The sequence below is a fragment of the Meles meles genome, chromosome X (assembly GCF_922984935.1).
Source record: "Meles meles chromosome X, mMelMel3.1 paternal haplotype, whole genome shotgun sequence".
Taxonomy (NCBI): domain Eukaryota; kingdom Metazoa; phylum Chordata; class Mammalia; order Carnivora; family Mustelidae; genus Meles; species Meles meles.
This window is the reverse complement of record NC_060087.1, coordinates 51497253-51504693: the sequence shown is the minus strand read 5'-3', so window position 1 is coordinate 51504693 and position 7441 is coordinate 51497253.

Here is a 7441-nt window from a genome sequence, read left to right as displayed (position 1 = left end):
AGCCCCTTTCCCTAAATGCCTCAATTCCCACAATTTCCCCCCACGATCCTTTGCTCTTTTTGAGTGCTTTCAACCAGACTCCAAGTTAATGCTGGTCCCCAGTCACAGGGCACTCTTGTATTGGGGTATTACTTTCCAATCGGTTGCCTCTGGTGGCTCCCTCCCCCTTTTGTTTATCTTCCGATATCAGTCTGACATTCCCACTCCTCTTTACCTGCCCACTGGCACCTTCTGACCCCATAGAGATCCAGACGTGTATAATTCTGATCTCAGTCTGATTTCATGGGTGATAGGAGTTCTTTGGTAGGTAATCAGCTCACTTTAGGGTACAGGTTGAAACAGGGCCTCCTACTTCCCTGCCATCTTGTCTCCAACGTTTCTTTTTTTAAAACTTAATTGAGTTTTAATTTTTTTTTCAGTGTTCCAAAATTCATTGTTTATGCAACCATACCCAGTGCTACATGCAATACATGCCCTTCATAATACCCACCTCAGGGTCACTCAACCACCCACTCCCCACCCCTTCAAAACCCTCAGTTTGTTTCTCAGAGTCCACAGTCCTCATGGTTTGTCTCCCCCTCCAGTTTTTGCCAATTAACTTCTCTTCTCCATCTCCCAACATCTTCTTTTTGTGTCTTCTTCAATTTCTTTCATGACTGTTCTGTAGTTCTTCTAGTACAGATCCTTTAGTTTTTTGGTTAGGTTTATTCTCAGGTATCTTATGGTTCTTGCTGCTATAGTAATTATAGTATAGGAATTGATTCTGTAATTTCCCTTTGTATTATTTCATTGTTAGTGTATAACAACGTGTTGTCTTATGCTCCACAAGTAAGTGAAATCATAGGATAATTGACTCTCTCTGCTTGAGTTATTTCACTCAGCATAATCTCTTCCAGTCCCATCCATGTTGATACCAACTTGGATATTCATCCTTTCTGATGAAGGCATAATACTCCATAGTATATATGGACCATATCTTCTTTATCCTTTCATCTGTTGAATGGAATCTTGGCTCTTGCCACAGTTTGACTATTGTGGCCATTGCTGCTATAAACATTGGGGTACATATGTCCCTCCTTATCACTGCATCTGTATCTTTGGGATAAATACCCAGCAGTGCAATTGCAGGGTTGTAAGGTAGCAGTATTCAAAATTGCTTAAGGAATCTTCACACTGTTTTCCAAAGTGGCTGAACCAACTTACATTCCCACCCACAGTGTAAGAGGGTTCCCCTTTCTCCACTTCCTCTCCAACACTGTTGTTTACTGTCTTGTTAATTTTGGCCATTCTCACTGGTATAAGGTGGTGTCCCAGTGTGCTTTGGATTTGAATTTCCCAGATGGCTGATGATGATGAATATTTTTTCATATATTTGCTAGCCATTTGTATGTCTTTGGAGAAGTGTCTGTTAATGTCTTCTGCCTATTTTTTACATGATTGCCTGTTTTTTTGAGTCTTGAGTTTGAGGAGATCTTTATGAATCTTGGATATCAACCCTTTGTCTGTAGTGTCATTTGCGAATATCTTCTCCTATTCCTTGGGTTCCCATTTTGTTTTGTTGACTGTATACTCTGCTGTGCAGAAGTTTTTGATTTGAGGAAGTCCCAAATGTTCATTTTCACTTCTGTTTCCTTTGTCTTTGGAGACATATCTTGAAAGAACTTTCTGTGGTCGATGTTGAAGAGATTACTGCTTATGTTCTCCTCTAGCATTTTGATAGATTCCTCTTGCCTCACGTTGAGGTCTTTTATCCATTTTGAGTTTATCTTTGTGCATGGTGTAACAGAATGGTCGAGTTTCATTCTTGTACATATAGGTGTCCAATTTTCCCAGCACCATTTATTGAAGATACTGTCTTTTTTTTTTTTGATACTGTCTTTTTTCCACTGTATATTTTTTCCTGTTTTGTCGAAGATTAGTTGACCATAAAGCTGTGGGTCCATATTTGGGCTCTCTACTCTGTTCCACTGGTCTATGCCAGTTTTTTTTGTGCCAGCACCATGCTGTCTTGGTGATCACAGCTTTGAAGTAAAGCTTAAAATCCGGCAACGTGATGCCCCCAATTTTGTTTTTCTTTTTCAACATTTCCTTAGCAATTCAGGGTCTCCTCTGATTCCATACAAATTTTAGGATTCTATGTTCCAGCTCTTTGAAAAATGCCAGTGGAATTTTGATTGAGATGGCTTTGAAAGTATAAATGGCTTTAGGCAGTATAGATATTTTAACAATGCTTATTCTTCCAAATCATGAGCATGGAATGCTCTTCCATATTTTTGTGTCTTCTTCAATTTCTTTCACGACTGTTCTGTAGTTCTTCTAGTACAGATCCTTTACTTTTTTGGATAGGTTTATTCTCAGGTATCTTACGGTTCTTGCTGCTATAGTAAATGGAATTGATTCTCTAATTTTCTTTTGTATTATTTCATTGTTAGTGTATAAGAGAGCAACTGATTTCTTTGGACTGATTTTGTATCCTGCCACATTACTGAATTGCTGTATGAGTTCTAGTAGTTTGGGGTGGAGTCTTTTGGGTTTCCCACATAAAGTATCATATCATCTGCAAAGAGAGAGAGTTTGACTTCTTCTTTGCCAATTTGAATACCTTTTGTTACTCTGGTTGCTGTTGCTAGGACTTTAGTACTATGTTGAACAACAGTGATGAGAGTGGACATCCTTGTGGTGTTCCTGATCTCAAAGGGAAGACCATCAGCTTTTCCCCATTGAGGATGATATTTGTTGTAGGTTTTTCATAAATAGATTTTATGACGGTAAGGAATGCTTCCTCTATCCCTACACTTTGAAGAGTTTTAATCAAGAACAGATGCTGTACCTTTTCAAATGTTTTTCTGCATCAATTAAGAGGACCATGTGGTTCTTCTCTCTTCTCTTGTTGAATTGTTCTTTCACATTGATTGATTTGAAAATACTGAACCATCCTTGAAACCCAGGGATGAATCCCACCTGGTCATGGTGGGTGATTCTTTTAATGCACTGTTGGATCCTATTAGCAAATCTTGTTGAGAATCTTAGTATCCATATTCATCATGGATATTGGTCTGAAATTCTCCTTTTTGGTAGGGTCTTTGCCTGATTTGGGGATCAGGGTAATGCTGGCTTCATAAAAAGGGTCTGGAAATTTTCCTTCTGTTTCTTTTTGTTGAAAGAGCTTCAAGAGAATAGGTATTATTTCTTCTTTGAATGTTTGGTAGAATTCTCCAGGGAATCTGCAAGGTCCTGGGCTCTTGTTTTTTGGGAGGTTTTTTGATCACTGCTTCAATCTCGTTATTAGATATTGGTCTATTCAGGTTGTCAATTTCTTTCTGATTCAGTTTTGGAAGTTTATAGCTTTCCAGGAATGCATCTATTTCACCTAGGTTGCTTAACTTATTGGCATATAATTTTGGATAATAACTTCTGATGATTGTTTCTATTTCCTTGGTGTTAGTCGTGCTCTTTCCCTTTTCATTCATAATTTTATTAGTCTGGGTTCTCTCTCTTTTCTTTTGGATTAGTTTGGCCAATGGTTTATCGATCTTATTGGTTATTTCAAAAAACCAGCTTCTAGTTTCATTGATGTGTTGTACTATATCTCTAGTTTCTATCTCATTGATCTCTGTTCTAATCTTCATTTTTTCCCTTCTTGTGTGTGAGATTGGCTTAATTTGTTGTTGATTCTCTGTCTTTAAGGTATAAAGACAGCTGGTGTATTCTGGATTTTTCAATTTTTTTGAGGGAGTTTTGGATAACTATGTATTCCCCCCTTAGGACTGCCTTTCCTGTATCCTGTAGGTTTGGGGCTGAAGTGTCTTCATTCTCATTGGTTCTCATGAATTGTTTAAGTTCTTCTTTGATTATCTGGTTTATCCAAACATTCTTAAGCAGGGTGGTCTTTAGTTTTCAAGTGTTTGAATTCCTTTCAAACTTTTTCTTGTGGTTGAGTTCCAGTTTCAAAGCATTGTGGTCTGAGAATATATAGGAAATAATCTCAATTTTTGGTATCGGTTGAGCCCTGTTCTGCGATCCAGTATGTGGTCTATTCTGGAGAAAGTCATGTGTGCTCAAGAAGAATGAGTATTGTGTTGTTTTAGGTTGGAATGTTATGTATATATCTATGAGGTCCATCTGGTCCAATGTGTCATTCAATGCCCTTCTTTCTTTTTTGATTTTCTGCTTCGATAATCAATTACTGACAGTGGCATGTTAAGATCCCCTACTATTAATGATTTCATATCAATATGACTCTTTATCTTGATTAACAGTTGTCTTATATAGTTGGCTGCTCCTGTATTGGAGACATAAATATTTACAATTTTTAGATTTTCTTGGTGGATAGACCCTTTAAGAATGATGTAGTGTCTTTTTTTTTAATCTCTGACTATAGTTTTTAGTTTAAAATCTAATTTATCTGATATGAGAATCGCTACCCCAGCTTTGTTTTGAGGCCCATTGGCATGAAGGATGCCTCTCCATCCCTTCACTTTCAGTCTGACTGTATCCTTAGGTTCAAAGTGGGTCTCTTGCAGACAACATCTGGACGGGTCCTGTTGTTTTATCCAGTCTGAAACCCTGTGCCATTTTTTGAGAGTGTTTGTTTAGGCCATTTACATTGAGAGTGATTATTGAAAGATATGTTTTTAATTGACATCATTTTGACTGTGAAGTCTTTGTTTCTATAGATTGTCTCTGTAAATTTCTGTTCTTGGGTTCTTGACAATCTTGGGTTCTTTCTTCTTTTATAGAACCCCCATTAATATTTCTTGAGGTGCCAGATTGGTAGCCACCTACTCTTTTAAACCTTGCTGGTCTTTTTAAACTCTTTATCTCACTATCCATTTTCAATGTCAGCCTTGCTGGATAAAGTATTCTTGGCTGTATGTTCTTCTCATTTAGGGCCCTGAATATGTCTTGTCAGCTCTTTCTGGCTTGGCAGATTTCTGTGGACAGGTCTGACATTATTCTGATGGGCCTTTCTCTGTACCTAAGGAATCTCTTTCCTCTAGTTGCCCTCAGGAGCTCCTTTGGAAAATTATGATTCTTCAGTCTCCCAATCAAGTGTCTTGAGGTCTTTCTAGATTTCTTGATCTTGGCAGGTGTTCTTTCTGCCTCTAAAACATGGCTGGTTCCATTCCCCAGATTGGGAAAATTTTCATGGAGAATTTGTTCAACTGTATCTTCTAGTCTTCTTTCTTTCTCCTCCCTGCAAGGATCCGTATAATTCTGTCATTGAATGTTTCATGGCATCATTTATTTCCCCAATTCTGTTTTCAAGTCTTCTGAGCTGTTTGTTCTAAGCCCTCTCTCAGTTTGTCCTCCAAATCACTAATTCTATATTATGCCTTGGTTACCCTCACTGTTAGAGAATTTAGATTAGATTGGATCTCATTGATAACATTTTTAACTTTTTCCCTGGTGGCTTTCACTTCTGCCCTAATTGATTCCACGTTGTTATTAATGGTTTTCTCCAACCTAGCCATTGCCTGGATAATTGTTACCCTGAATTCCCCTTCTGACATATGGTTTATGTCCATATCCTATAGCTCTGATGGAGAGGACACAGTCTCTGAATTTTTCCTCTGTTGGGTGTTCCTCCTCCTAATCATTTTGGTGAGAGGTGGTTGAGGGGATGTGTAGCTGAATATATCAACCGTGATCCAGGTAAGGTGCATTCTGAACGCTTCTGAGCAATCGGAAGTCCCCACCAAAAAGAAAGAAAAAAGAAAAAAGAAAGAGAGAAAGAGAGAGGCAGAAAAAACAAAAGAGAAGACCCAGTCAGAATGGGTCCCAAAGGTAAGATTTATAAGGTATACAAAGAAAAACAGACAAAGTAAATGGCCGACTAAATGACAAGGTAAAAAAAAAAAAAAAAAAAAAAAGAACTCAGTCAAAATGAACACCAAGGATAACAATTGTATAATACCAGAACAAAACAAAAATACTGCAACACTGATAGAAGAAAAAGATGGAAGAGTAGTTATAAATGTTTGATGAGTTTGAGAAAGTTTATTTTGTTCTTTGTGGCTATATCTTGATATCTTTGTTAAAGAACTTATCTTTCCAGAGATAAAGGGAGATTAAAATTGGTTTATATATAGGGGCAGTATTAATTAGGGAAAGAGGATTACCTTGAAGCTTATATCTATGTGTATATTAAAAAGAAAAGAAAGAGAACAATACAGGTATATGTATGAAAAAAGTTCAAGTTAAAAGGTTTTTATGTTATATGTTGTATTAAATCTCTAGTTGTAGTGGTAAGTAGTTAAAAAATTAAAAAAGAATAGTGTGAATGAATTAAAAATAAAAGTTGTATCTATGTAATATACAGGTTTTAGGACAATACCGGAAGCTTAATATATTGTTTTCTCCTGATATTGGGGTTTTAAAGTTTTATGGGGACTCTGTGGTGGTTGTCCTCTAGTTCTTTTGGCTGGCTTTCTGGGGGAGGGGCCTGCAGTGTTGTTTTTCAGTCAGTTTTGCTTGGGTTGAGTCATCTTGTCCCCTATCAAAGGGCTGGTCTCTATGGAAACCAGTTTTTCAGGCTTTTGTTCTCTGGAGGTTTTTGTTCTTTTGCAGCTTTTTGAAGCTTTGTGGAGGTTTAGTGGAAAGCAAACTCCACCCAGACCTCTGCCTCAAAGAGAAGCCTCAGTCTGCTTCCCTCTGGGTCACCAAGAACAGAAAGACTCCCACTGTGCAACCTTTGATGAGCTGTGCAACTTCCCACAGGCAGTGCAAATCCCCAGCAACCATCTCAGGGATTGCCCAAAGGACCCACCTGTCCCTGCACCCCTGTGCCAAACCTGCAAGCGATATTAGATATTGATCCAGGGAGCCTGCCTTTGCTGGGACTGCTGTCTGGGGTAGTTCCTTCAAGTCTGGGCTGGGAGTATTCAGTCTCTCAGCTGGTCCTAGAGACTACCGGCTAGCGCCCGCGCAGAGCACTCTCATGAGCAGGTGGGGAGCTTGGTTGAGACCCTGGTCATGCAGTGAGTACAGAGTGCAAAAGCCTGTGGTTCTAGAGAGCACCCACCAGACTCCCTCAAGTCACGCAAACTTGGGGCCTCTGGGACCAGGAATTGTAGGCTCCCTGCCACGCTCTCTCTGGCATGGGTGGTCACCAGCAGTGGCTGACCTGGGTCTCTGGGCTTTGGCCTGTGTCCATGACCACCAGATTCCACCAGCTGCCCTTTAAGATCTTTTGCTCTTTTTGAATGCTTTTAACTAGACTCCAAGTCAATGCTGGTCCCCATTCACAGGGCATTTTCATATTGGGGTTTTACTTTCCAGAGGCTTGCTTCTGGTGGCTCCCTCCCCCTTCTGTTTATCCTCGGATATTGGTCCAATTGTTCCCAGTATGCTTTACCTCTTCACTGGCATTTTCTGCCCCTGTAGAGATTCAGTAGTGTATAATCCTGTATCTCAGGCTGGTTTAATGGATGTTCAGAGT